Source organism: Leopardus geoffroyi, chromosome B3 (assembly GCF_018350155.1).
Source record: "Leopardus geoffroyi isolate Oge1 chromosome B3, O.geoffroyi_Oge1_pat1.0, whole genome shotgun sequence".
Lineage (NCBI taxonomy): Eukaryota > Metazoa > Chordata > Mammalia > Carnivora > Felidae > Leopardus > Leopardus geoffroyi.
This window is the reverse complement of record NC_059337.1, coordinates 23,291,397-23,318,934: the sequence shown is the minus strand read 5'-3', so window position 1 is coordinate 23,318,934 and position 27,538 is coordinate 23,291,397. Positions and strand designations below refer to the sequence as shown.

The 27,538-nt window shown below is 36.9% G+C and overlaps 1 long non-coding RNA gene across 1 annotated transcript in view; it reads right to left on the bottom strand.

Annotated features, from left to right (window-relative positions):
- Positions 1–13,453: 13,453 nt before the first annotated feature.
- The window catches only part of LOC123582614, a 28,059-nt gene continuing 13,974 nt past the window's right edge, over positions 13,454–27,538 (bottom strand). Inside the window, exon 4 of the long non-coding RNA XR_006704479.1 lies at positions 13,454–13,692. This is a non-coding gene — a long non-coding RNA (uncharacterized LOC123582614). The remainder of the gene's footprint in view (positions 13,693–27,538) is intronic.

Below are 27,538 nucleotides of genomic sequence, written 5' to 3'. Positions count from 1 at the left end.
CCGGAAGCCAACACCGCCTGGACGGTTGACCAGAGTAAGACCCATCCTTTAAAATTGACTCTGCGTCGAAAACCTGACCCCGAAAACCGGCTAAGACCAAAGGCCTGGGTGTCCCATACCAGGACTGTTGCAGCAGCTCCGGACCTACAATGATCGGAGGAGCCCTCATTAGCGTACTCCTGCTCACCTCCTACGGACTGATAAGCATTGCAAGTAACCCCCATACACCCTATACTTTAACCTGGGAAATTACTAACCTAGAAACCCATGAAATATATAATGTCACCACTAAGACAGATGTCCCCCTGAATACCTGGTGGCCAGATTTATATTTTAATCTAGAAAAAGTCAGTCCGTTAGAAGATATGGAAGAGGGTGAGTGGAGGAAGAAACAGCGAAGGGTGTCAATCAGTAGAAATGGATTTTATGCATGTCCGGGATTTAGGGAACCAGGAAAGATGAAACGCACCTGTGGGGGGATAGAATCTCTCTATTGCGCCGCATGGAGTTGTGTCACAACTAATGATGGGGAATGGAAGTGGAAAGTAACCTCCCAATTCATTGAAATGTCCTATGTCCGACCATGTACTCGCACCAGGTATAATGAAAATTGTAATCTCATCCGTGTGCAGTTCACAGAAGAGGGAAAAAAGGACCCTCGATGGGTTCACGGGCTGACTTGGGGACTCTATTTATATCAGTATCCTCTCTATGGAACCCTCATTCAGATAAAATTAAAGGTACAACCCAAGGTTCCACCACTGTTAGTAGGACCGAATCCAGTAATAGGGGCCACAAGTGAGCCTACTACTACTCCAGGGCCCACTAGTAAGCCTACTGACACCACGGGCATGGGTACTAGTTCTTCGACCACTCAGGTGACCCCGAAAAAACCCAAAAAAATTCAAATCCCATTCAAAGATGACCCCTTATGGGTAATGATAAATACTACTTATAAGGCCTTAAACCATACTAAACCCAATGAAACAGAAGCTTGTTGGCTGTGCTATTCCACAAAACCTCCATTTTACGAGTCAGTAGCAATAACAGGGAATTATAGCACTGCAAACAACTCAGACGCTTGCAGTTGGGGACAGAGAAGACCCGGCCTCACACTACCAGTGCTTACGGGAAACGGGACATGTATAGGAGCAGTACCAACAAAATATAGCCACTTATGCATAAGTAACAGAAATATATTCAATACTTCAGGGAACTGGATTATTCCACCAAATAACGCATGGTGGCTTTGTTCTCATGCGGGATTAACCCCTTGCCTCTATAAAGATATGTTCAATCAGTCAGAATTCTGTGTAATGGTAATTGTGTTCCCAAAAATCATATACCACACAGCTGAATATGTAGACCAGATGTGGATAGCACCTAAAAGAGTGACTAAACGAGAACTCATTACTGCAGGGACTCTAACTTTAGCCACCATATTTGGACTCGGGGCCATCGGAACTGGGACAGGGATTTCGGCCTTAACTATACAAAACAAGGGATTTAGTATACTTAGAGAAGCGGTTGACAAAGATATAGAAAGAATAGAAACTGCCATCACTTCGCTTGAAAAGTCCCTAACCTCCCTCTCGGAAGTAGTTTTACAAAACAGGAGAGGATTAGACCTGCTGTTCCTACAGCAGGGTGGTCTCTGTGCAGCACTAGGAGAAGAATGTTGTTTCTATGCTGACCACACAGGAATAGTAAGAGATTCTATGGCCAAGGTCCGAGAAGGGCTAAATAAGCAAAAAAAGGAAAGAGAACAAGAGGCTGGATGGTTTGAATCCTGGTTCAGTGCGTCCCCATGGTTAACTACCTTGCTCTCTGCCTTACTCGGGCCTCTGGCCATCCTACTTTTCGCTCTCACATTCGGCCCCTGCATCATAAACAAAATTATTAATTTTGTCCAAGACAGGTTCAATGCTGTACAATTAATGGTCTTAAGAACTCAGTACCAACCGCTCGAGACATTACAAATAGAAAACTGAAGATCCAAGATTGGCTCTTTAGGCACAAGAAAAAGGGGGGAATGAAAGGAACAATCCGAATGACAGCCCTACCTTAGTTTAAAGCTAGGTTCTCTTTTCTGCTTATTATGGATTTTTGATAAGAAATACAATTGCTGAGAAGTCTGTTTTGCTTGCTGTTTGCTATGAGCATTGTGAGACCTTTCCTGAATGTAACCCGCTGTGTAGTAGAATGGGTTGTAAACCTTCCTAAATGTAGTCTGATATGTAATGGAATGAGTGGTTGTACATAAACTAACCGGCGTTTCTCGCTTCTGTAAACCTGCTTGCTTAGCACATTCCTCACCTATCCCCTTCCCCTTTTTTTTTCTCCCACCACAAGTAACGGACAAAGCCTTCCCGCCAAAGGACAGACAAAGGACGCCCAATCAGAAAACCACAAATGTCCGTACTTTAAAATCGACTAATCAGGCCCCTCATAATTTGAAACCTCACCTATGCTGTTTGTCCCTGTCTATAAAAACCCTATACTAACTCTGATCGGGGCCTCTTGCGTCACCGGCGACGAGTGCGCAGAGGACCAGGTTCGAACCTGCAATAAACGACCCTTGCCGCTTGGCTTTGACTCACGACTCTGGTGGTCTTTTGTGGGAGGTTTAGGAACTTCGGGCATTACAGCATCGGTGAGATGCTGGGGAGAGAGAGCAAGTTTCAAAAGCACAAAGGTTTTATAGGGGTCTAGGGGCAGTTGGTGAGGTAATGGCTGTGGCCTCAGCCGATTGGCTGGGGAAGGGTCGTGACCTCAGCCGATTGGCTGGGGAAGGGTTGGAGTCCTGTTAGGCAGGTCGCCGGGTGTATTTTGATTGGGAAGTTTGAATGGGTGAGCGGGAGGTTACTCAAGGGGAGGAGGCATGGTCTGAGGTTTCTGCGATTTTCCTGGAAAGGGGACATGTCGGGGACATAGTCACTCAAGGTGGAGGACACAGAACAAGATGGAATCAGCCGGCATAGGTCCGCTCTTTCAGTAGGGAATTTAACACCCCATTTACAACAATGGACAGTTCATCTAAGCAAAAAATCAGCAAAGAAACAATGCCTTTGAATGACACACTGGATCAGGTGAACTCAAAAGATATGTTCAAAACATTTCACCCTAAAGCAGCAGAATACAAATTCCTTTCAACTGCACATGGTACATTCTTCAAAATATATCACAGAATAGGTCAAAAATCAGTCCTCAATTAGTACAAAAAACTGAGATCATACAATGCATATTTTGTGATCACAACCCTATGAAATTTGAGGTCAACCACAAGAAAAAATTTGGAAAGACCACAAACATATGGATGTTAAATAATATTCTACTAAAGAATCAATGGGTTGACCAAGAAATTAAAGAAGAAATACAAAAATACATGGAAAAATAAAAATGAAAACATGGCAATCAAGCCTTTGGGATCCAGCAAAATTGGTCTTAAGAAGATAAAGTATATAGGAATACAGGGCTACCTAGGAAGCAAGAGAAATCTAAAATATTTGTGACATTTTTTCCTTCTTTAGGAAGGATTTAGGAAGGACTGAATTGTGTTATACTTTCCTCTTATGACTGCCTATGCTGCATCCCAAAGATTTTGAATATATGTTTTCATTTTCATTGGCTTCCATGTAATTTTTAATTTCCTCTTCAATTTCTTGTTTAACCCAAAAATTCCTTAGTAGGATGTTCTTTAGTCTGCAAGTATTGGTGGTATTTCCAATTTTATTCTTGTGGTTGATTTCAAATTTCATAGTGTTGGGGTGCCTGGGTGGTTCAGTCAGTTAAGCGTCCAACTTCGGCTCAGGTCTTGATCTCACGGTTCATGGATTTGTGCCCCACATCAGGCTCTGTGCTGCAGCTCAGAGCCTGGAGCCTGCTAAGGATTCTGTGTCTCCTCTCTCTCTGCCCCTCCCCCACTCATGCTCTATCTCTCTTTGTCTCAAAAATAGATAAGACATTAAAAAATTTTAAAAATTCAACTTTCATAGTGCTGCCTGAAAATACACATGGTATGATCTTGATTTTTTGTACTTCTGATTTGTTACCCAGTATGTGATCTATTCTGGAGAATGTTCCATGTGTGCTCAAGAAGAAATGTTTCTTTAGGATGGTATGTTCTGAATATATCTGTTAAGTCCACCTGGTCCAGTGTGACAGTCAAACCCATTATTTCCTTGTTGATTTTCTGCCTAGATGCTCTATCTATTGTTGTAAGTGGGGTGTTAAAGTTCCCTACTATTATGGTATTATTATCAATTAGTTTCTTTATTTTTTTTAAGTTTTTATGTTTTATTTTATATTTGAGAGAGAGACAGAGCCTGAGCAGGTGAGGGGCAGAGAGGCAGGGAGACACAGAATCTGAAGCAGGCTCCAGGCTCTGAGCTTTCAGCACAGAGCCTGACGTGGGACTTGAGCCCACAAGCTGCAAGATTATGACATGAGCCAAAGATTATGAAGCTCAACCAACTGAGCCACTCAGGTGCCCCAGTTTCTTTATGTTTTTAATTAGTTGACTTGCATATTTGGGTTTTTCCAAGTTGGGGACATAAATATTTATAATTGTTAGAACTTCTAGGTGGACAGACCCCTTAATGATGATATAATGCCCTTCTTAATCTCTTATTATAGTCTTTGGTTTAAAATCTAGTTTGTCTTATGTAAGTACAGCTACTCTGGACTTCTTTTAACATCCATTAACATGGCAGATTGTTCTCCATCCCCTCACTTTCAATCTGCAGGTGTCTTTAGGTCTAAAATGAGTATCTTGTAGGCAGTATAGAGATGGATCTTATTTCTTTCACCATTTCTGATACCTTATGTCCTTTGATTGGAACACTTAGTCCGTTTACATTCAGAGTTTTTATTGAAAGATATTAATTTAGTGCCATAGCTGTTGTTCTGGTTATGTTCTCTGGTCCTTTCTAGTCTTTGTCACTTGTAGTCTCTTTGTTTTGTTTTGCTTTGGTTTGGTTTGGTTTTTCCACTCAAAGAGTCCCCCTTAAAATTTCTTACAGGGCTGGTTTAGTGGTCATGTACTCCTTTAGTTTTTGTTTGTCTGAAAAACTATCTCTCCTTTTATTCTGAATGACAGCTTTGCTGGATAAAAAATTCTTGGCTGCATATTTTTCCCATTCAGCAGGTTGAATATATCCTGCTACTCTTTTCTGGCCTCCCAAGTTTCTGTGGACAAATCTTCTGTTAACCTGTTCTATCTTTCCTTGTAGGTTAATGACTTTTTTTCCCTTGCTGCTTTCATGATTCTTACCTTCTCTGTGTATTTTGTGAATTTGACTATGCTATGCCTTGATTATGGTTGATTTTTGCTGAATTTAATGGGAGTTCTCTGTGCTTCTTGGATTCTGATGTCTGCAATCTTCCTTGGTAGTGAAGTTTTCAGCTATAATTTGTTCACATAAACCTGCCCCTATTTTCTCTCTTAATCTTATGTGACTCTTATAATATGAATGTTATCCCTCTTTAATAAGTCATCAAGTTCTCTAAGTTTTGTATCATGACACTCTGCCTTTGTTTCCCTCTTTTTTCAACTTCATTATTTTCCATAATTTTATCTTCTATATCACTGATTTGTTGTACTATCAACAATAGCCAAGTTATGGAAAGAGCCCAAATGTCCATCGACTGATGAATTGATAAGATACACACACACACACACACACACACACACACACACAATGCAATATTACTCAGCAATAAAAAGAATGAAATCTTGCCATTTGCAACAACATAGATGGGACTAGAGTGTATTATGCAAAACGAAATAAGTCAGTCAGAGAAAGGCAAATATCATATGATTTCACAAATATGTGGAATTTAAGAAACAAAATAGATAAACAAGGGAAGGGAAAGAAAAAAAAAAAACAGAGAGGGAGGCAAACCATAAGAGGGAGTGCTGGAGGGGAGGTGGGTGGGAAGATGGGCTAAATTGATGATGAGCATTAAGAGAGCACTTGTTGGGGGGCGCCTGGGTGGCGCAGTCGGTTAAGCGTCCGACTTCAGCCAGGTCACGATCTCGCGGTCTGTGAGTTCGAGCCCCGCGTCAGGCTCTGGGCTGATGGCTCAGAGCCTGGAGCCTGTTTCCGATTCTGTGTCTCCCTCTCTCTCTGCCCCTCCCCCGTTCATGCTTTGTCTCTCTCTGTCCCAAAAATAAATAAACGTTGAAAAAAAAAATAAAAAAAAAAAAAAAAGAGAGCACTTGTTGGGATGAGTACTGGGTGTTATATGTAAGTGATGAATCACTAAATTCTAGTCCTGAAAACAATACAATACTATATGTGAACTAACTTAAACCTAAATTAAAAAAAAAAAAAAGTAAAAAAAAAAACTCAAATAAACAACTTAATGTTATACATATAGTAGCTAGAAAAAGAACAACAAAGCCAGCAGAAGAAGGGACATAATAAAGATTATAACAGAAATAAAATATATAGAATTAAAAAATATAAGAGATCAATGAAACCAGCAGCTGGTTCTATAATAAAATATATAAAATTTATAATATAATAAAATTGATAAACCTTTAGCCAGACTTATCAGAGAACAGAGAAAGGACCAAAATGAATGAAATCACAAATGAGACAGGAGAAATAACAATGCCCCAGAAGTACAAAAAAATTATGAGTATATTATGAAAAACTGTATGCCAACAAATTCCACATTCTGGAAGAAATGGGTAAATTTGTAGAAACATAAACACTGTAACAAGAAGAAATAGAAAACTTGAACAGACTGATAATCAGCATAGAAACCAAATCAGTAATCAAAAATCTCCCAAAAAACAAAAGTGCAGGGCAAATGGCTTCGTAGACAAATTATACAAAACATTTAAAAACGAAGTAATGTCTGTACTTCTCAAAGTATCCCCAAAAATATAAATGGAAGAAACTTCTAAAATATTATATGAGGCTAGCAGTACCATGATTTCAAAACCAGACAAAGACTCCACTTAAAAAAAAGTAACTAGGGGCGCCTGGGTGGCGCAGTCGGTTAAGCGTCCGACTTCAGCCAGGTCATGATCTCGTGGTCCGTGAGTTCGAGCCCCGCGTCGGGCTCTGGGCTGATGTCTCAGAGCCTGGAGCCTGTTTCCGATTCTGTGTCTCCCTCTCTCTGCCCCTCCCCCGTTCATACTCTGTCTCTCTCTGTCCCAAAAATAAATAAACGTTGAAAAAAAAAAAAGTAACTATTGGCCAATGCCTGGATGAACATGAATGGAGAAATTCCCAACAAAATACTAGCAAATCAAATTTAACAGCACATTAAAAGAATCATTCAGCATGATTAAGTGGGTTCAATATCCACAAATCAATCAACACGATACAACACATTAATAAAAGAAAGGATAAGTATAATATGATCCTCTAATATATACAGAAAAATTATTTCACAAAGTATAAGATCAATTCATAATAAAAACTCTCAACAAAGTGGGGATAGAGAGAACATATCTCAACATCCTAAAGACAATATATGAAAAACCTACAGCTAATATTACCATCAACAGGAAAAAAATACTAAGAGCTTTTTATCTGTGGTCAGGAACAAAACATGGATGACCACCTTCACTACTGTTATTTAATATAGTAGTGGAAGTTCTAGCCACAGCAATCAGACAACAAAAAGAACGGTATCCACATGGGCAAGGAAGAAATCAAACTTTCACCATTTTGCAGATGAAATGATATTCTATACAGAAAACCCAAAAGACTGCTCCAAAAATTTGCCAGAACTGATACATGAATGCAGTAAAGTTGAAGGATACAAAATCAAGATACAGAAATCTGTTGTATTTCCATACAATAATGAAGCAGCAGAAAGGGGAATCAAAGAATCAATCCCATTTACAATTGCACAAAAAATCCATAAGATACCTAGGAAAACCTAACCAAAGCAGAAAAAGATTTGTATTTTGAAAACTATAAAACACTGATTAAAGGAACAGAAGATGACATAAAGAAATGGGAAAACATTCCATGTTCATATATTGGAAGAACCATTATGGTTAAAGTGTCTACACTACCCAAAACAATCTATAGATACAATGCAATCCTTATCAAAGTATGACCAGCATTTTTTTTTATTTTTTTTTAATGTTTATTTATTTTTGAGACAGAGAGAGACAGAGCATGAACGGGGAAGGGTCAGAGAGAGAGGGAGACACAGAATCTGAAGCAGGCTCCAGGCTCTGAGCTGTCAGCACAGAGCCCGACGTGGGGCTCGAACTCACGGACCATGAGATCATGACCTGAGCCGAAGTCGGACCCTTAACTGACTGAGCCACCCAGGCGCCCCTGACCAGCATTTTTTACAGAGCTGGAACAAACTATCCTAAAATTTGTATGCAACCATGAAAGACCCTGAATAGCCAAGACATTCTTGAAAAAGAAAAGTAAGACTGGATGCATCACAATTTTGGACTTCAATTTACATTACAAACCTATGCTGATCAATGCAGTCTTGTATTGGTGCACACACACACACACACACACACACACACAGACACATCAATCAATGGAACACAATAAAAAAACCAGAAATGAACCCACAACTATATCGTCAACTCATCTTTGCTAAAGCAGTAAAGAATATTCAATGAAAAAAAAAAGACAATATTTTCAATAAATGGTTTGGGGGGAAATGGAAAACAAAATTCAAAAGAAAGAAACTGGTCCACTTTTACACATACAAAAAATAGATTCAAAATGGATGAAAGACCTAAATATAATCCAGGAAATCATCAAAATCCTAGAGAAGAACAAAGGCAATAACCTCTTTGACATTGGCTGTAGCAGCTTCTTACTAGATATATCTCCTTAGGCAAGGTAAACAAAATAAAAGTGAACTATTGGGACTTCATCAAAATAAAAAGCTTCTGCAGAGTGAAGGAAATGATCAACAAAACTAAAAGGCAACCTTCAAAATGGGAGGAGATTTTTGCAAATGACATATCTGGTAAAGGGTTAGGATCTAAAATATATGAAGCACTTATAAAACTAAAACCCAAAACACAAATAAAAAATGAGCAGAAGTCATGAATAGAATTTTTTTCCAAAAAATACATACAGAAGGCCAACAGACACATGAAAAGATGCCCAACATCACTCATCATCAGGAAAATACAAAGCAAAACTATGAGATATAACCTCACACAAGTCAGAATGGTTAAAATTAGCAACCCAGGGAAGAAGAGATGTTAGTGAGGATGCAGAGAAAGGGGAACCCTCTTGTACTGTTGGTGTGAATGCAAACTGGTTCAACCACTCTGGAAAATACTAAGGAGGTTCCTCAAAAAGTGAAAAATAGGACTGCCCTGAAATCCACCAATTGTACTCCTAGGTATTTACCCAAAGGATACAAAAATACTGATTTGAAGGGGTACCTGCACCTGGATGCTTGTAGCAGCATTATCAACAATAACAAATGATGAAAGAGCCCAGATGTCCATCTACTGATAAATGAACAAAGATGGTGTGATACACACACACACACACACACACACACACACACACACACGATTATTATTCAGCTATTAAAAAGAATGGAACCTTGCCATTGGCAATTATGTGGATGGAACTGGAGAGGCTTATGCTAAGTGAAACAAGTCAGTCCGAGAAAGATAAATGCCATATGATTTTACTCACATGTGCAATTTAAGAAATGGAACAGATGAACTTTGGGGAGGAAAAGGAGAGACAAACCAGGAAAGAGACTCTTAACTATACAGATCACACTAAGAGTTACTGGAGGGGTGGTACATGGGGGAATCAGTGAAATAGGTGATGGGGATTAAGAGGGGCACTTGTGATGAGCAATGGCTGATGTGTGGAATGATTAAATCACTAGATCCTCCACCTGACTAATACTACGTTGTATATTAATGGGAATTTAAATAAAACGCTTGAAGGGTTTCTGGGTGGCTCAGTTGATTGAGCATCTGACTCTTGATTTTTGGCTCAGGTCGTGATCCCAGAGTCATGGGACTGAGCCCTGCGTTGGGCTCTATGTTAAGCTTGCTCTCTCTTCTTCTGTCCCTCTCCCCAGCCCACACGCTCTCTTTCTCTAAAATAAATAAATAAATAAATAAATAAATAAATAAATAAAATGAATCTTATAAATATATCCATTTAATCTTATCCAGCTTTGACCTCGCAGCACAAAATTCTTCTCCCATAAACCTGAAATCTTCTGTACCCACTCAGGTTCTATCTCTTTTTTTTTTTTTTTTTCACATTTTACTTAAGGACAAAATTACTCCTATTTTTTCCTAAACAAACAAAAAAAATGCATATCTTATATTCCTAATATTTTTTTCATGTAAAAACACATCCAAGTTGCCTTTCATACTCTGTGTAATGAAGTTTTTCTTTCACTGTTTCTAATAGTTTTATTTTAATGTATTGATTATAAATAATAACAATTAGCATCCTTTATTTTACAGGGAAAACTACAAAGTAAACAATTGTAAATTGTCATATACCAATACACTGTAATAGATTAACAAATTTTATGAATATACTATCTCACAGTCTCTAGAGGTATATGTTTTATATTAAAATTCATTAATGTAGCAAGAACATGTTTATCAAGAAAACGTAATATATTTATCTTCTTTGTACCATATAAAAATAGGAAGCTAATGGTATATAAACCTAAACTTATGCTTAATAATAAAAGTTCCAGCATGCTAGCTTATCTGGAAATTATTTAGCTATTCAATGGATATCTAATTACTTAATTTTGGAGGTTACCAAAATATTTTGGAAAATATTTTTAGGCAAACATATTAAAAACACAATTATTGTTGGGGTATCTGGATGGTTCAGTCGGTTGAGCGTTTGACTCTTGATTTCAGCTCAGGTCATGATCTCAGGGTCATGGGATTGAGCCCCATGTCAGGCTTGCACTGAGTGTGGAGCCTGCTTAAGATTGTCTCTCTCTCTGTCTCTCTGTCTATCCCTATTTTCCACTCATGCATTCTCTCCCTCTAAAATAAAAAAAAAAAATAAAAAATAAAAAATAAAATAAAATAAAATAAATAATAAAAAATAAAAATGCAATTATTGTTTAAATGAAGTTTGTCAGAATAATGATACACTTTTATTAAAATTAATTTCATCATTTGTATAATCTTAAACACTAGTGTATATAATATTAGTTTATTTGACTAGTAAATGAAAGTAGAATGTATGCTTGCATTATATTTAATGCTTACAACTCTGAGGACATGCCTGTATTATTAAATCAACAATATCAAAGTATTCTTATTAATATATGGAATTGTTAAATCACTATATTGTACACCTGAAACTAATATAACACTGTATATTGACTAACTGGAATTAAAATAAAAACTTTAAAAAAGTAGTCCTATTTACCAAATATTTGTCCAACCCATGTAAATTTGTAAAACATTTGAGTTGGTTCTTATATTTTTGGAATTTAGAAATATTTAATTTATACAAGTGTTGATTTCTCCCTAAGCTAATTATGATAGAACTCCCTTAAGGGATTTTATAAATTAATTAGTAATGTCAGAAGATAGAGAAAATATACACTTGCACACACACATACACACAAATACATACAAATGTAAATAGAGACTTTATGATTTTCATTTCAAAAATTTTAGCCATGAGTCAGGCATAAATGCAGTAATACAAAACTCACTAATTTATATCTGAGTTGGTTCTCTTTGTTTTTGCTCCATTTTATATTTTTTATTGGAAATGTGTTTAGGGCAAATGGGAAATGTTAAATGTCATCTGTTCAATATGCGGGTAAAACTATTTACCAATATTTATGGAGAAGACTTTTAAGTTTCCTGTGCTCTTATATGTTATCTTATAGGACTGTGGAATACATTTTAGGTGAGGGACTAAGGTGACATGAAGCAGCACTTTGGACATCTCTAAAGCCTATCTGAGTGAATAAAATATCCATTCTGTTTCCAGTTCGTTTTTTTTTTTTTCTTTTCAGCCTCAGATAGTTTTGCTTTTTGGAGTCTGCACATTTTTGAGAGCCCCTGATAGGGCAAAACACCTAAAGTTCCAGTGAATATAGGGACTTTAGGAGCTGCAGTCAGAAAGGAAAGGTCTGGCAGGAGTAAAGAGAGGGGTGGAGGAGGTAAGACTTGAAAGAAGACATACAAAAGGATACAAAGGATCTGAAGAAAAGATAAACAGTGGTAAAAGGAGGAGTGGGGGTAATGGAAAGACAGAGTCCTTAGAGGGGCTAGTGTGAGGGGATCTTAACTTTCCCAAAGAAGTCACTGAAGTTCTACATTATTTTTAGTCAGTTACTGACACCAAGAGAAGAAGTAGAGAGTTAGCCATGTAGTGGCATTTTTGTCACTTGGAGTTTAAGGTAGGGGGTATTTGGACAACTGAGAAGTTCCCATTGGAGAAACAGGATTAAGTACAGAGAACAAAGAGACATCAAAAGAACCAGAATCAAATAGCAAATAGCAATTATCAAAAAGGCAAGAACTAACTAGTATTGCCAAGGATGTGGAAGAGAAGAAACCCACGTGCACTTGTTGGTGGGAATGTAATTTGATGCAACCACTATGGAAAACAGTACGGAGGTCCCTCAAAAAATTAAAAATGTAACTGCCATATAATCCAGCCTTCCACTTCTGGGTATTTACAAGAAATAGTAATGCAGTTACTATCTTGAAAAGATATCTGTACCCCCATGTTTATTGCAGTATTATATACAATAGCCAAGACATTGAAACCACCTAAGTGTCTAATGGCACATAAATGGGTAAAATACACACACACACACACACACACACACACACTCATACACACAGTGAAATAGTATTTGGTCATAAAAAGGAGATCCTGCTATTTGTGACAACATGGATGGGCTTTGAGGGCATGAAGCTAAGTGGAATAAGTCAAACAGAGAAAGACAAATACTGTATGATTTCATTTATAAGTGAAATATAAAACAAACAAATAAATAAACCAATAGACAGAATAAATTGGTGGTTGCCAGAGGTGGAGGTTTGGGGATAGGTAAAATGGGTGAGGATAATCAAAAGGTAGAAAATTCCAGGTATAAAATAAATAAGTCGTGAGGGTATAACATACAGCATGGTGACTACAGTTAACAGTACTGTACTGTATATCTGAAAGTTGTTAAAACAGTAAGTCTTAAAAATTCTCATCACAAGAAAAACCTTTGTATGATGGATGTTAACTAAATGTATTATAGTAATCTTTTCACAATAAAAATATATATCAAATCATTATGTTGTACACCTAAAATTAATATAATGTTATATGCCAGTTAGAAAAAAGAGGCAGGAAGAAAAAAGAACCTTTATTCTAGCTCAGGAGTCAGGGTATGAGCCCTACTCAAAACAAGAAGCCATCAGGGACATCCATTCAAGCAGATACCTTTCATTAGAAGTCTGGGGCGAGTGGGGAGGTTGTCTAACTTAGTTCCAGTATGTACTCAAAATTGTAAGAAACAAAATTGTTCCTCATCATGCTTCAACAGACATTTGTCCAGAGCATTAGATCAGGACTTGGACTTACCACCATAGGAACAAGAAGTTTGAAGATGATACAAAGGTCTCTATGCAGCTGAGAAGTCCAGTTGTCATGTCTGAGGAGGGTCTAATGGTGGTTACAATACAGATCCAAGTTGTGGAGGCCAAAACTGTCAAAGGTAAACAAAGTTGGGCACTAGTTAAAGTGCAAGGACTGATTTTAATTAGAAATATACCACTGCAATAGTGAGAAGAGTCCAGTGTGATTTGAGTTCAACTTGTATTTACTCAGAAGTGAATGGTCTTTTTAAAGGAGAATGAGGGAGAAGGGAGGGTTTGAGCAGGGTCTCAGTAGAGTCATGGAAGTGAAAAATTACAAACAGTGGGAGGATGGTTCGGTCCATATGGAACCCATCTGGGTTTGTTAACAAGCACTTATCAAACTTAGGCTCCTTCCTTCCAACATAGACTGGAAAACCAGGACCCTTATCATCAGGAGTTGGCTGCAACAAACAGAAAATGCTTTTGGCTGAGTTTTTTCAGGCTCTTTAATGACAGTGTGGGGGTGGGGTCAAGTGTGGGGAAGGAAGAGGGAGTCTAGGGTCATCCTCGGGATGCAGCTTGAGGTTTCAGAAACTATATCAGCTTTCGTCCAAGTCTGTAGGCCAAGTTTGTTATGCTCAGCTACATACAATTTATCCTTGACATATGAAGTATTAATAATATACCAATATTTAGGTTTGGCTAACTATTACTACTTCAGCCCCACAAGGAACAGATGAAGATAATGCAGCAAGAAAATTCTGTTCTGTAAGACAATGGAAAAAATCACGAGGTTTGTGTTGGAAAATCAAAGAGCTTCTAAGAGAAAAGATGCACAGAGGATATATGCTCCAGTGAGAAATGGCCTGAAAGAGGCGCCCCCACTGCCGAGCTGTGGTACCTCAGCGCCCCCTGCCGGCGTCAATTGTGCCGCTCCCGTCGGGTTTCTTCTGTGCTCAGCGGCCGAGGACCCTTTCCCATAGCATTCTGTTAAGTCCACTCTTGGCCTCCCATCTGTGGACGCCAGAGGGCGCTGTGACCCAGTCCCTTTGAATGTTCTACTCAACATTCAATATCCCCCCTATGCACACATGCAAAATGGCGAAGAAACAGGAGCCTGCACTCAGATGGGGGAGAGTTGTGAGGCATGGAGAAAGGGATGCAAACAGGGACATTCAGGATCCCTGCCGTCCACTAGCCTGGAAATTCTCTTTGCCCCCTCCAGCCTGGCTCCTCCCCTGGTGCAGAACCACTCCTGGTAGTGTCCAGGGACCTGTCCAGTGGACTGGAGCCATCCTCACTTGTTTTCACTGTCTTCCTGTCTTCCTGACAGACCTCGTGGGCAGGGAGTAACGTCTCAAGGAAAAATACCCAGGCGTTAGAAATTCCCTGACACCACATGCATTCCTCTGTGGGCTGCCCCTGCAATACTTCCTGACTTTCCTCTCCCACTGGCTAGTCCCACCATGCTCTTCCCTTAATGTTTCTGATATCCTTACAAATTACTGTTCCCAAAGGTCCTTTGAAACCACTGGCCTCTTCATATGCCCTTGCCTGTGATGAGGACATGCTTTTACTTCTCGTTGCCCTCCCCATTTTGCATAACTGGCTGTTCCCCATACTTCAACACTTCCTCAGATATGGTCCTCCAAGTGGTCTTCCTTGTGCATCCCATTGTAAGTCTGATTCCTCACATCTGAGTTCCCAAGTGCAGCTCTCCACCCACAGCTTAGTTTCCTGTTAAGTTTTGGGAATTCCCACTGTACCAAAATCTTAGAGAATATGGAAACTTCATCTATGTTAATCCCCCATGAGGCCCCTCACATGTATTGGACACAGAGTAACAGAGGAGATTTCCTTTAATTGTAATTTAAAATCAAATAAGGCTATTTCAATCTTCCACATCCTTGACCTCTAGTGTTTCTAGACTATAGAATTTGCAACTATAGACAGGATTTGAATCTGAAGATGCTTCATCAGGTAGATAGCACCACAGGATAAGACCTTGCTTTTTGGCTGAGTTGCTTCTTCACAAATCACCACTCTATTAATAAATCACCATGATATGCATTTGTCCTTCTCACCTCTTTTGCAACCATTCTTTCTTTCTGGTTAGGGAATCTCACCTTGCTGGATCTGAGTTAACTATGCATTCACCAAGAATCATCTTGGTAATTAGTGTTCCTTTTATAAACTAATTAAAACATCAATTTTCAGTTTCATCAATTTTAACATGCACATTTTATTACATTTTTCATCCTGGATAGAGAAAAAAAACTTCTTATGATTAATATAACATCATAGAGAGCACATCATCATTGCATATACACAGTCTGAAAATCCTTACATTGATATTTTCTAGTTAGATCACCAGCATGAAGTTCTGCAGAACTGGTGCCAGTGTCTTGGAGGAAAGTCTCAGGGACAAAAAAGTGTATTCTATTAAGAAGCATTACATCACAATCTATATTAACAACACTTTGAGAGATACTACATTAAACATTATGAACATTGATGACTCTAAGTCTAAACCTGATTCTGAAGAATTGGATGCAGACTGTTCATATACTTTTGAGAATCTAGTTAATTTGTTTCTTTTTTAATGTATATGAGGGCTATATCTATATAGTTTTCAAAGAGATTTTTTATATGTACAAAATAAGGATTATGACCATTATGATATAATACACTGAGCATTTTTTCCTTAATACACATCTTTAATGATCTGTTGAGAGGATGACATATTCTGAGTCCCACTCACTTGCACTCAAAGAGAAATCTTGCAATATCAACTCTTATACTCCTATTTGTATTACAACTGCCAGGTTTTTAATCTGTCTCATTTTGTGGATTTTATTTGAATTATTCCTTCAAGTAAATACTATTAATGAAAGCCTAAAACTTGGTGTACAGAAGTCTTTAATATAGGTTTGCAGAAGAAATGAATCAGAAAATTGTTGGGAAATAAATTTTTAAAAGATGAAAGATTCTAAGGGGATTCCACCTGAAAATTTGGAATATATTAGCATGGTTTGGGCAACTGAGTATTCAACCTAATAGAAAGAACATGGCCACTGAAGTGCTCTCTGAAATAAAATTTGAGATGCAAAGGGTAGGCTCCTAAAAATTATAAGTACTGAAAAAAAATTAGTTCCCAAGGAAAATTGTTTAACATATAAATACCCATTTTGACTAGATTGAGTAAAGTGGGAACACATCATTCCTGGTGATAACAATGCTACTTCTCATAACTTACATAAATAAATTATACAAAGATAAGAATATAATTTTAATCCTATAATTGTTCTTTTAGCTTTTTATGAAGAAGTGAAATAGATAATTATTTAAGTAATTCTTCAAATATAATCTGTTCTTGCACCATAAATGTGGTGATAAACATTATCATAAAGCTTGAATTGACAGATTATTGAGTTTGAGCAACATCATCAACTCTATTCACATTTTAACAAAATTTTGTTGCATAATCTAATCATACCTATATATACATATACATATTTGATGCCAAAAGTATTCCAGTATTCTTTGTAGGAATGGTGATAAAACTGTGATCAAAAGAGAAGAATTACCTGCACTGTACTCTATTATAATACATGTTCAGTGTCTACTGTTTTTTCCAGATACTTGTGTATATTATGAAATCTTCCTCTCTTTGGTTTATGGTGTCCCCAAAAAAGGCATCTATTCAGAGATAAGTCAGAGAAGGAAAAATACTGCGTGATATCTCTTTTATATGGAACTTTAAAAAGTCAAACTCATAGAAACAGTGAGTACATATGGTTTCACTCTTATGTGGATCCTGAGAAACTTAACAGAAACCCATGGGGAAGGGGAAGGAAAAAAAAAGAGGTTAGAGTGGAAGAGAGCCAAAGCATAAGAGACTCTTAAAAACTGAGAACAAACTGAGGGTTGATGGGGGGGGGGTGGGAGGGAGGGAAGGGTGGGTGATGGGTATCGAGGAGGGCACCTTTTGGGATGAGCACTGGGTGTTGTATGGAAACCAATTTGACAATAAACTTCAAATATTGAAGTAAAAAAAAAAAACAGTGAGTACAATGGTGGTAATGAGGGGCTGCGGTGTAGGGGAAATAAGGAGATGCTGGCCAAAGGGTACAAACTTGCAGTAAGAAGATGAATGAGTTCTGAGGATACAAGGTACAACATAATAATTACAGTTAATCGTATTGTATTATATACTTTTAATACTAAGTACCATATACATCTATATATAATTTATTTTATGTAATGAGAACATTAAAGATCTAGTTTCTTTGCAACTAGATCTTAAATCTTATTACATAAAATAAATGATAATTATGTTATGTGATGGAAGTGTTAGCTGATGTTATGGTAATGATCCTATTACAATAATACTTGTATCAAATTAACATGTGTATACCTTAAAATTATCCAATGTTATATCTCAAAAAATTAAGATTCATTTTGAACCTCCTTAAAAAAACATTTGGATATAAGCTTGCAAGAATGCCCTTGTGCCTCTTAACAGTACAGTGAGATCAGACACCAAGCTTCAGGCATATCCTTCATGGTTCCTGGCACCTACCAGGATGCTAAACTGACCTGCAGGAGTTTTCATAATTTGTTGTGTTTGTCCTCTTCCAATTTACCTAAGGATAAACTCAGAGTTCTGTGGCCTATTTTAACCTACCTATTACAATCCTCTTCCCAATGGAATGGAGCATGGACTTTTAACAGAGATACACTTTTGTATTTTTTCAATTCAAGGTCATGGGTGACAATATTGTTCTAGCTACCAACATGTTGAATCTTTGTCCTTACAAAGCCCAGATATCACATTTTTTTTTTCTTAGAGAATTCTGTCCTTCCAGCAATTACTATATGGGGCATTCTTTTCTAATTTTAGATCTACAAAAGGACATTTTTGCTGATGGTTTAATGATAGCCCAGACAGAATCTATTATAACATGTGGACTGACACTCAGGGGCAGAACCAAAGTTAGAATCAACATAAGACCTCAGTTGTGCTCATGCAATGCATTGCTGTAGGATGGGAAGAACATACAGGGAACAAAGGAGAAAGCAAGATAGGTAAAGGACTTTTAAAGAATTAGTAACCATGTCAAGTGGTTTGTGATGAAAATGATAGTTAATGATTAAAAGTAAGTTTAATAATTTTGTATTGTGCTACTTAATATCTCAGTCCTGCTACTTAAGGCAAGGTTCCAAGAAAATCTCAGTTTGTTCTTCTCTAATATTAGAAAATAAACATACCATTGAGATTTGTTTGAAGATGTAAACAAGCAATGCATGTGAGAAATAAGACCATTGTTAATATTCACGAGTTCATTGCAGATATCCAACCCTGTTCAAAGCTGTTCTCATAACCTGTGTCACAGCACAGGTAATATGTGTCATGGCTTTGACTAAACATCAAGTATGTTTCTCCTGAAGAAAATGGTAAACCCATACATAGAAGCCACAATTCAATGGGCAGCAATGGAAATTAAGCAGGGACAATTCTTACCTGGATAAGTATCCCATATGATTGCCTTCTGTCTGGGTATTTGAGCAGAATCCTGATGTCCTTCCTCAAAGCATACTTGAGGATTGGAGGAAACAGTAGAAAGTTACCAATTAAGAATGTAAATATAGAAATCAGATGGATGCTGGGTCCATGAGGATATTCTTTTTTTTTTTTTAATTTTTTAACGTTTATTTATTTTTGAGACAGAGAGAGAGCATGAGTGGGGGAGGGTCAGAGAGAGGGAGGGAGACACAGAATATGAAACAGGCTCCAGGCTCTGCACTGTCAGCACAGAGCCCAACGCGGGGCTCAAACTCACGGACCTTGAGATCATGACCTGAGCCGAAGTCGGACGCTTAACCGACTGAACCACCCAGGCGCCCCAGGATATTCTTAAACTTTACAAGAGACCTGGCTCACATGTTCTAGGATTTTGCCATGCACATGAAAAATAAACTAATTGCTTCTGTATATAACTGTAATAATGTATTGTTTTATACCTTCATACTTAAAATATAGCTGTGTAACACCTGGGCAGCATTCTAAAAACAAAATCTACAAGAAGCAACATTAGAGTATTTTCCCCAACATTGTCTTCTCTGCTCAGCTCTGTTCCTCTGTTCTCTCCTGTTCTCCTGTGGTTTAGGTGGGGACTAGCGTAATTTTGCAGATGAGAAAGATTTAGGTAAAAACAGAGTAATGAAATGGTCAAAATAGTTAAATTATTCAAAGTTATAAATGGGGTTATATCTTATAAATATCAAAATGTTTCTGAGCCCATATAGAAAAATGAGTAAAACAATAATGCCATTTTATGACATGAGAAGATTTTAAAAGCAATTTTGGGAATATCCAGCAATATTTTAAATGAACACCTTCTGGCCCTAAGAATCTGCCACAAAAATGTATACATATTAACATATATGTTTATTTTATGTTTGAGTATGTTTGTTTCAACATTGTTTCTTGTATCAAACAATGATAATAATAACAGACAAAAATTCCCTAAATATTGAAATATCAAGAAAAAACGGTAAACTGGAAAATCACTGTGGCCCATCAATACAATGAAATACTATAAAAAACTTTTATTACAGTTGTATAGTGTACATCTGTCAATGTATGTATGGGTAAAGCAAACATGGTATAAATGTGTACAATGGAATATTATTTAGTGACAATAAGAAGGAAATTTTGCCATTTGCAACAATTTGGATAAAACGTGAGATCATTATGCTAAGTGAAATAAGTCAGAAAAAGACAAACACTGTATGATATCCCTTGTATATAGATTCCAAAAGGTGAACTCATAGAAACAGAGAGTAGAATGGTTCTTACTTGTAAGTTGCTTAAGATCTTTTGTTCTCAACCACAAAAAAATGGTAATTATGTGATATGACTGATTATTAGCTAATGTTATGATAATAATCATTTTGAAATATTTAAGTGTATCAAATAAACATGTTTATACCTTAAACTTATATAATGTTATATGCCAATTATTCAATAAAACTAGAAAATTTTGAATTATTAAAAAATGCATGCTTGGTAAAATATTAAGAGTAGACAACGATAAGAACTTTTGGTGATAATTTCTCTCACTTTTACTCAAATTTAATGTAATATGTTTACATTCAAAATATTTACTTGGGGCATGCAGCTGGCTCAGTCGTTAGCGCATGCAACTCTTGATGTCAGGGTCATGAATTCAAGTCCCACACTGGGTGTAGAGCTTACTTAAAATTAATAATAATAATAATAATAATAATAATAATAATAATAATATTTAGTTAAAATCTCAATATAATGTGGCTGATAAAAAAAGACTTGTTTTACAAAATAAAAAGTCAGAAATAATGGTTCTGGAAAAAACAATAAACTTTTATATTTAACATTTAAGCATTCATTACACGGAAGAACATAAAAAAATCAAATTCAGTTACCAGGACCCCAAAAAACTGGAGAAATAATACACAAAGTCTATGAAGAGACAATTAGAATATGAATTCAGGGGTACCTTTATGGTCTAACTCTCAGAGCTTTCCAGGGAGGCTTAAGTGGGTGAAGAGAAAGTTGTCAACTGAAAACCTGTGGCCACTTTTGATGGGAAGGAAGTGTTGGCTTGCTTTCTAATTTTCCTTTGCTTACATGGCCTCTGTCCTTGAACTCCAGGCTTTATTTCAGCACCTTTTCAGACCTAAGTCTTGACAATTGTATATACAGCATTCCTAAGACTGATACTCCCAATAAAGTTGATGAATAGTTAATAAATTCAGCACTCATGAATATGACATACAGTGATCTCAGAAACTAGATGTAATTTATGTAATAGTTAATATTTCCACAGTGCTTCAAATGTTTTCATGTTGAAGCTTATGTTGTGGCACTACGACTTTTGTTTTGTTTTGTTGTTTGTTTTTTGTTTGTTTTTTTTTTTTTTTTGTTTTGTTTTGTTTTTGCCTCCTTCTACTAGACCTGTGTCTTAGCTCAGGCTAGTATATCAAAATGCACAGACTGGATTATTTAAACAACAGACTTTTTTTTCTCATGCTTTTGGAGGCTGGTATGCCCAAGATCAAGGCACCAACAGTGAGTTGTATACAGCCTACTGACTTGTAGACAGCTGCCTTCTAATTGTGTGCCCATATTGAATATACATATGTTAATCCTATCGGTGAGGGGGAGGGATCTCATCCTCAAGATCTACTCTAAACCCAATTATCTCCAAAAGTACCATTTCATTGAGGAGTAAGTCTTCAACATATGAGGGGGGTGGGGGGGCACATTCAGTCCATAACATTCTTTACTGTTACTTTTTATACTGCATAATATCTATGGCAATGGAAATCACTTCTCTGTCTGTCAGAATGACCACTGGTTGCTGTATCTGAAGCAACAGGATCTTCATCTGTTCAGAACATTTGTGTATCTTCCGTGCACAGCGGAGTGGATGCCATGTGGGTGGCTCAATATTCCATTTTGTAAAAGTGACTGAAATGCTGCATCAATCTCCCTATGCTTATTTAAATAACCCAAACAAGTACATAAATTATAATTTGGTCTTTTTTATTTCAAAATTCTTTAGTAGCATTCTGATACATAGACATAAAGTTGACATGAGTCCTGTCTACTGATTTATCCCCATCTCTGCTCATTCTACTCATAAATCCATGAATATGGCACATGATTTCTTTGCAATTTACTAAACATATACTGCATTGTTACATTAGTTACATGAACCTCTATGTGGGTGACCAAGGAATTTTGAGGAAATCACAATTATTTTGCTTGTATGAACCTTCAAAATTAAGTATTTGGTGATAACTAGTTTTATCACATTGTCCAGGATGTCTGTGTGTGTGTGTGTGTGTGTGTGTGTGTGTGAGTGTGTGTGTGTGTTTCTTTCTTAGATCACTCATCACTGTAGATAGAAAAATACCAGGTCGGGGTAAAATAAACAACTAATATTTATGGATCTTGTATTTTCATTCTAATCATGGTTACTTATTTAGAGTTTTCTTGGGTCTCCTAGTTATTGGACTTAACATGAAGAAGACATTAAACACTTTCTCTCCAACTGTCTTTTCCTGCTTACATTGTTGGTGAAATATTTTAGGACTCAGAGATTTTTGAAGTTCAGAGGTTTATAGTGTTTTGTTTTGCTTTAACATGAAGTAAAGACAATTACAAAGCATGACTTGAACTAACCACAAATTTATGCAATAGCCAGAACCCAGCACAGTAATACATACCAGGTGAATCCTAGGAAATCCAGTTCTTCCTTGTGAGTAAGGACTCTGGATTGTAGTTGTAAAGAAGACCTCATGTCTAAGCCCTGATCTCTAGATAATGCTTAGTAACTATATATACTTAGTCACTTAGTAACACACACACACACACACACACACACACACACACACACACACAGACATGTCTGTGTATAACCATACATTACTACATAATTGTTTTTATATACATTTACATATTTATCCACTGATTTTTCTTCAATTGATTGATTCAGTGATAAAATCTTCCACGAGGAAGAGGTAAGGACAGCTTTGTGACTCCAAGAAATACAACAGACCCATCATACTAATGGGTCTGAAGAAACTGAACAGATATGAAGAGTTTATCCATCACCATGATAAAGAGGGTTGTCTTTGCATTTAGAAAGATAGGTTTTTAATTATATCCTTAATGTCTTCACATTAATGGGTAAAGGGTAAAATAATACTTTAATGGGTAAAATAATAGTTCATGATGAAATTGTGTGTGTGTGTGTGTGCGTGTGTGGTCAAAGGAAAGACCTAAAATAGAGTTCTGACACATACTATACCATTGGACTTTTATCTATAATGATTGTGTCTAACAATTATTATGATCATATGTGCACTCACATACAGGCAAACACACACAAGTACACACGCGCACACACACACACACACACACACACTCATAAATCCACCCTCAAATAATCCACATAAGTATTATAAGTAGAAGAACTGATTCATGAATTCAGCAAAGTTGCAGGATATAAAATCAATGCACAGAAATCGGTTGCATTCCTATACACCAACAATAAAGAAACAGAAAGAGAAATCAAGGAATTGATCCCATTTACAGTGGCACCAAAATCCATAAAATACCTAGGAATAAACCCAACCAAAGACGTAAAATATCTGTATGTTGAAAACTATGGAAAGTTTATGAAGGAAATTGAAGAAGACACAAAGAAATGGGAAAATATTCCATGTTCCTGGATAGGAAGAACAAATAGTATTAAAATGTCAATACTACCCAAAGCAATCTCCATATTCAATTCAATCCCTACCAAAATAATACCAGCTTTCTTCACAGAGCTAGAACAAACAATCCTAAAATTTGTATGAAACCAGAAAAGACCCCAAATAGCCAAAGCAATCTTGAAAAAGAAAACCAAAGCAGGAGGCATCACAATCCCAGACTTCAAGCTACACTACAAAGCTGTAATCATCAAGACAGTATGGTACTGGCAGAAGAACAGACACTCAGAACAATGAAACAGAATAGAGAACCCAGAAATGGACCCACAAACGTATGGCCAACTAATCTTTGACCAAGCAGGAAAGAATATCCAATGGAATAAAGACAGTCTCTTAAGTAAGTGGTGCTGGGAAAACTGGACAGCGACATGCAGAAGAATGAGTCAGGACCACTTTCTTACACCATACAGAAAAATACACTCAAAACAGATGAAAGACATCAATGTAAGACAGGAAGCCATCAAAATCCTTGAGGAGAAAGCAGGCAAAAACCTCTTCGATCTTGGCCACAGCAACTTCTTACTCAACACGTCTCCAGAGGCAAGGGAAACAAAAGCAAAACTGAACTACTGGGACCTCATCAAAATAAAAAGCTTCTGCACAGTGAAGGAAGCAATCAGCAAAACTAAAAGACTGACAGAATGGGTGAAGATATTTGCATTCTCCCAACTGACAGAATGGGAGAACATATTTGCAAATGACATATCAGATAAAGGGTTAGTATCCAAAATCTATAAAGAACTTATCAAACTCAACATCCAAAAAACAAATAATCCAGTGAAGAAATGGGCAAAAGACATGAATAGACATTTCTCCAAAGAAGACATCCAGATGGCCAACTGACACATGAAAAAATGCTCCACATCACTCATCATCAGGGAAATACAAATCAAAATCACAATGAGATACTACCTCACACCTGTCAGAATGGCTTACCATTAACAACAGATGTTGGCGAGGATGCGGAGAAAGAGGATCTCTTTTGCATTGTTGGTGGCAATGCAAGCTGGTGCAGCCACTCTGGAAAATAGTATGAAGGTTCCCCCTCCCCCCCCAAAAATAAAAATAGAACTACCCTATGACCCAACAATTGCACTACTAGGTATTTATCCAAGGGTTACAGGTGTGCTGTTTCGAAGGGGCACATGCACCCCCATGTTTATAGCAGCACTATCAACAATAGCCAAAGTATGGAAAGAGCCCAAATGTCCATCGATGGATGAATGGATAAAGAAGATATGGTGTGGGGTGGCTGGGTGGCTCTGTCGGTTGAGCCTCCGACTTTGGCTCAGGTCGTGATCTCATGGTCTGTGAGTTTGAGCCCTGCATCAGGCTCTGTGCTGACAGCTCAGAGCCTGGAGCCTGCTTTGGATTCTGTGTCTCCCTCTCTCTCTGACCCTCCCCCATTCATGCTCTGTCTCTCTCTGTCTCAAAAATAAATAAACATTAAACAAATTAAAAAAAAAAAGATATGATGTATATATACAATGGAGTATTACTCAGCAATCAAAAAGAATGAAATCTTGTCATTTGCAACTACATGGATGGAACTGGAGGGTATTATGCTAAGTGAAATTAGTCAGTCAGAGAAAGACAAATATCATATGACTTCACTCATATGAGGATTTTAAGAGACAAAACAGATGAACATAAGGGAAGGGAAACAAAAACAATATAAAAATAGGTTGGGGGACAAAACATAAGAGACTCATAAATATGGAGAACAAACAGGGTTGCTGGAGGGGGTGTGGGAGGGGGTATGGGTTAAATGGGTAAGGGGCATTAAAGAATCTACCCCTGAAATCATTGTTGCAGTATACGCTAATTTGGATGTAAATTAAAAAAATAATAAAATTAAAAAAATATTATAAGCAGAGTACATCCTTAGGAAAGAAATACATGAAGATTTTGATAGTGGTCACCAGTGAAAGGTGATATCAGAAGATATCTAGGATATATGCAGATTGCTAATGTCTACACTTGAGACTTCTACACTTAAGATAAAATAAAAAAAATCAATGAAGTGAAAGATATATATATGCATAAGTTGTAAGTATTAGAAAAGATGTCTAAAAATTATAATTGTTATTCTATGTTTTTTCTGATTATATTCTGCTTGCTTATTCTGTTTTTTATAAACTTTGGAGGACTGATTAGAGAGAAGAAAAATTAAGTTTTTGAAGACAAAATAGTAATTACAATCACAATAATAGTCAGAATTCATAGGGTGTCAATGAAAAGGCTTCAGGAACACCTTAGTGAGGAGACTATTAGCTTAATAGTATGGGGATCCTGGAGTAGAGACAACTCTAAAGGCAAATGGAAGGTTAGAACATAATTGTTACTGTCAATTTGGGGTGAGGGGAGAGAAATAAAGGGCAAGGAGCATATATAAAGGGGCACAACGAGAATATGTTTGGCAATTGGCTGAATAGTGTAGACATAGCCTATTCTGGCACAAATATATGTTCAGGAAGTTCTGAATTTTATTTTATTATTTTTATTTTTTTAAAGTAAACTGTACCCCCAATGTGGGCTCAAACTCACTGCCATGAGATCAAGTGTCACATGTTCTACCGACTGAGCCAGCCAGGTGACCCAAGTTCTGAATTTTATATTTAGCTCCATGAAAGTTGACTTTAAAGTGTAAAGGGCCCATTTTGTAGCTGTTGGTAGATCAAACAACACATTTTAAAATTAGAATAAATAACATCATAACGTGTAAAATTCATGGAAATTTAAAATATAATATGAGGGGCGCCTGGGTGGCGCAGTCGGTTAAGCGTCCGACTTCAGCCAGGTCACGATCTCGCGGTCCGTGAGTTCGAGCCCCTCATCGGGCTCTGGGCTGATGGCTCAGAGCCTGGAGCCTGTTTCCGATTCTGTGTCTCCCTCTCTCTCTGCCCCTCCCCCGTTCATGCTCTGTCTCTCTCTGTCCCAAAAATAAATAAATGTTGAAAAAAAAATTTTTTAAAAAATTAAAAAAATAAAAAAATAAATAAATAAATAAAATATAATATGAGACTCAGAGCAAAGTTTCCCACTCATCTTGATATCCTCTAGATATATTGCTGTGGAAAAATTTTAAAATATTAACACAAGAAACATTACTAAAATCTGTATTTCATACTAGAAGTAGCATTCTCATTCACATAAAAAAAAGTGATAGCCTATATCATTATAATTGATAATTGAAAATTTTCTAAGACTACAAATATATCAAAACAGAATTGAAAGACATAGATACTAAAATGAAGAACTTGGTTTTAACATGATATTTTATAAGTATAAATATGAATTTGTGAACATAAATTAAACATTTTTTTGGTCAAAATTTAAAAACAAAGGTGGAATAGACTGCATTCAAGGTTCCTTTTCCAAGTAAGAGGGAGCAAGCACACTCCACTCTGTTTCTTCCACTGAATATAACTATAAATGTTGAATAAAATATATGGAACAGCTATTTAAACACTGAAAATAAACATTAGCGGGAATCAAGGAAAGACAATGGATTGTGAAGTACTACTAAACTGGTGTTTTCTTACTCTTTCCTTTCCTTTTTCTCTTTTTCTTTCTTTCTTTCTTTCTTTCTTTCTTTCTTTCTTTCTTTCTTTCTTCTTTCTTTTCTTTTCTTTTCTTTCTTTCTTT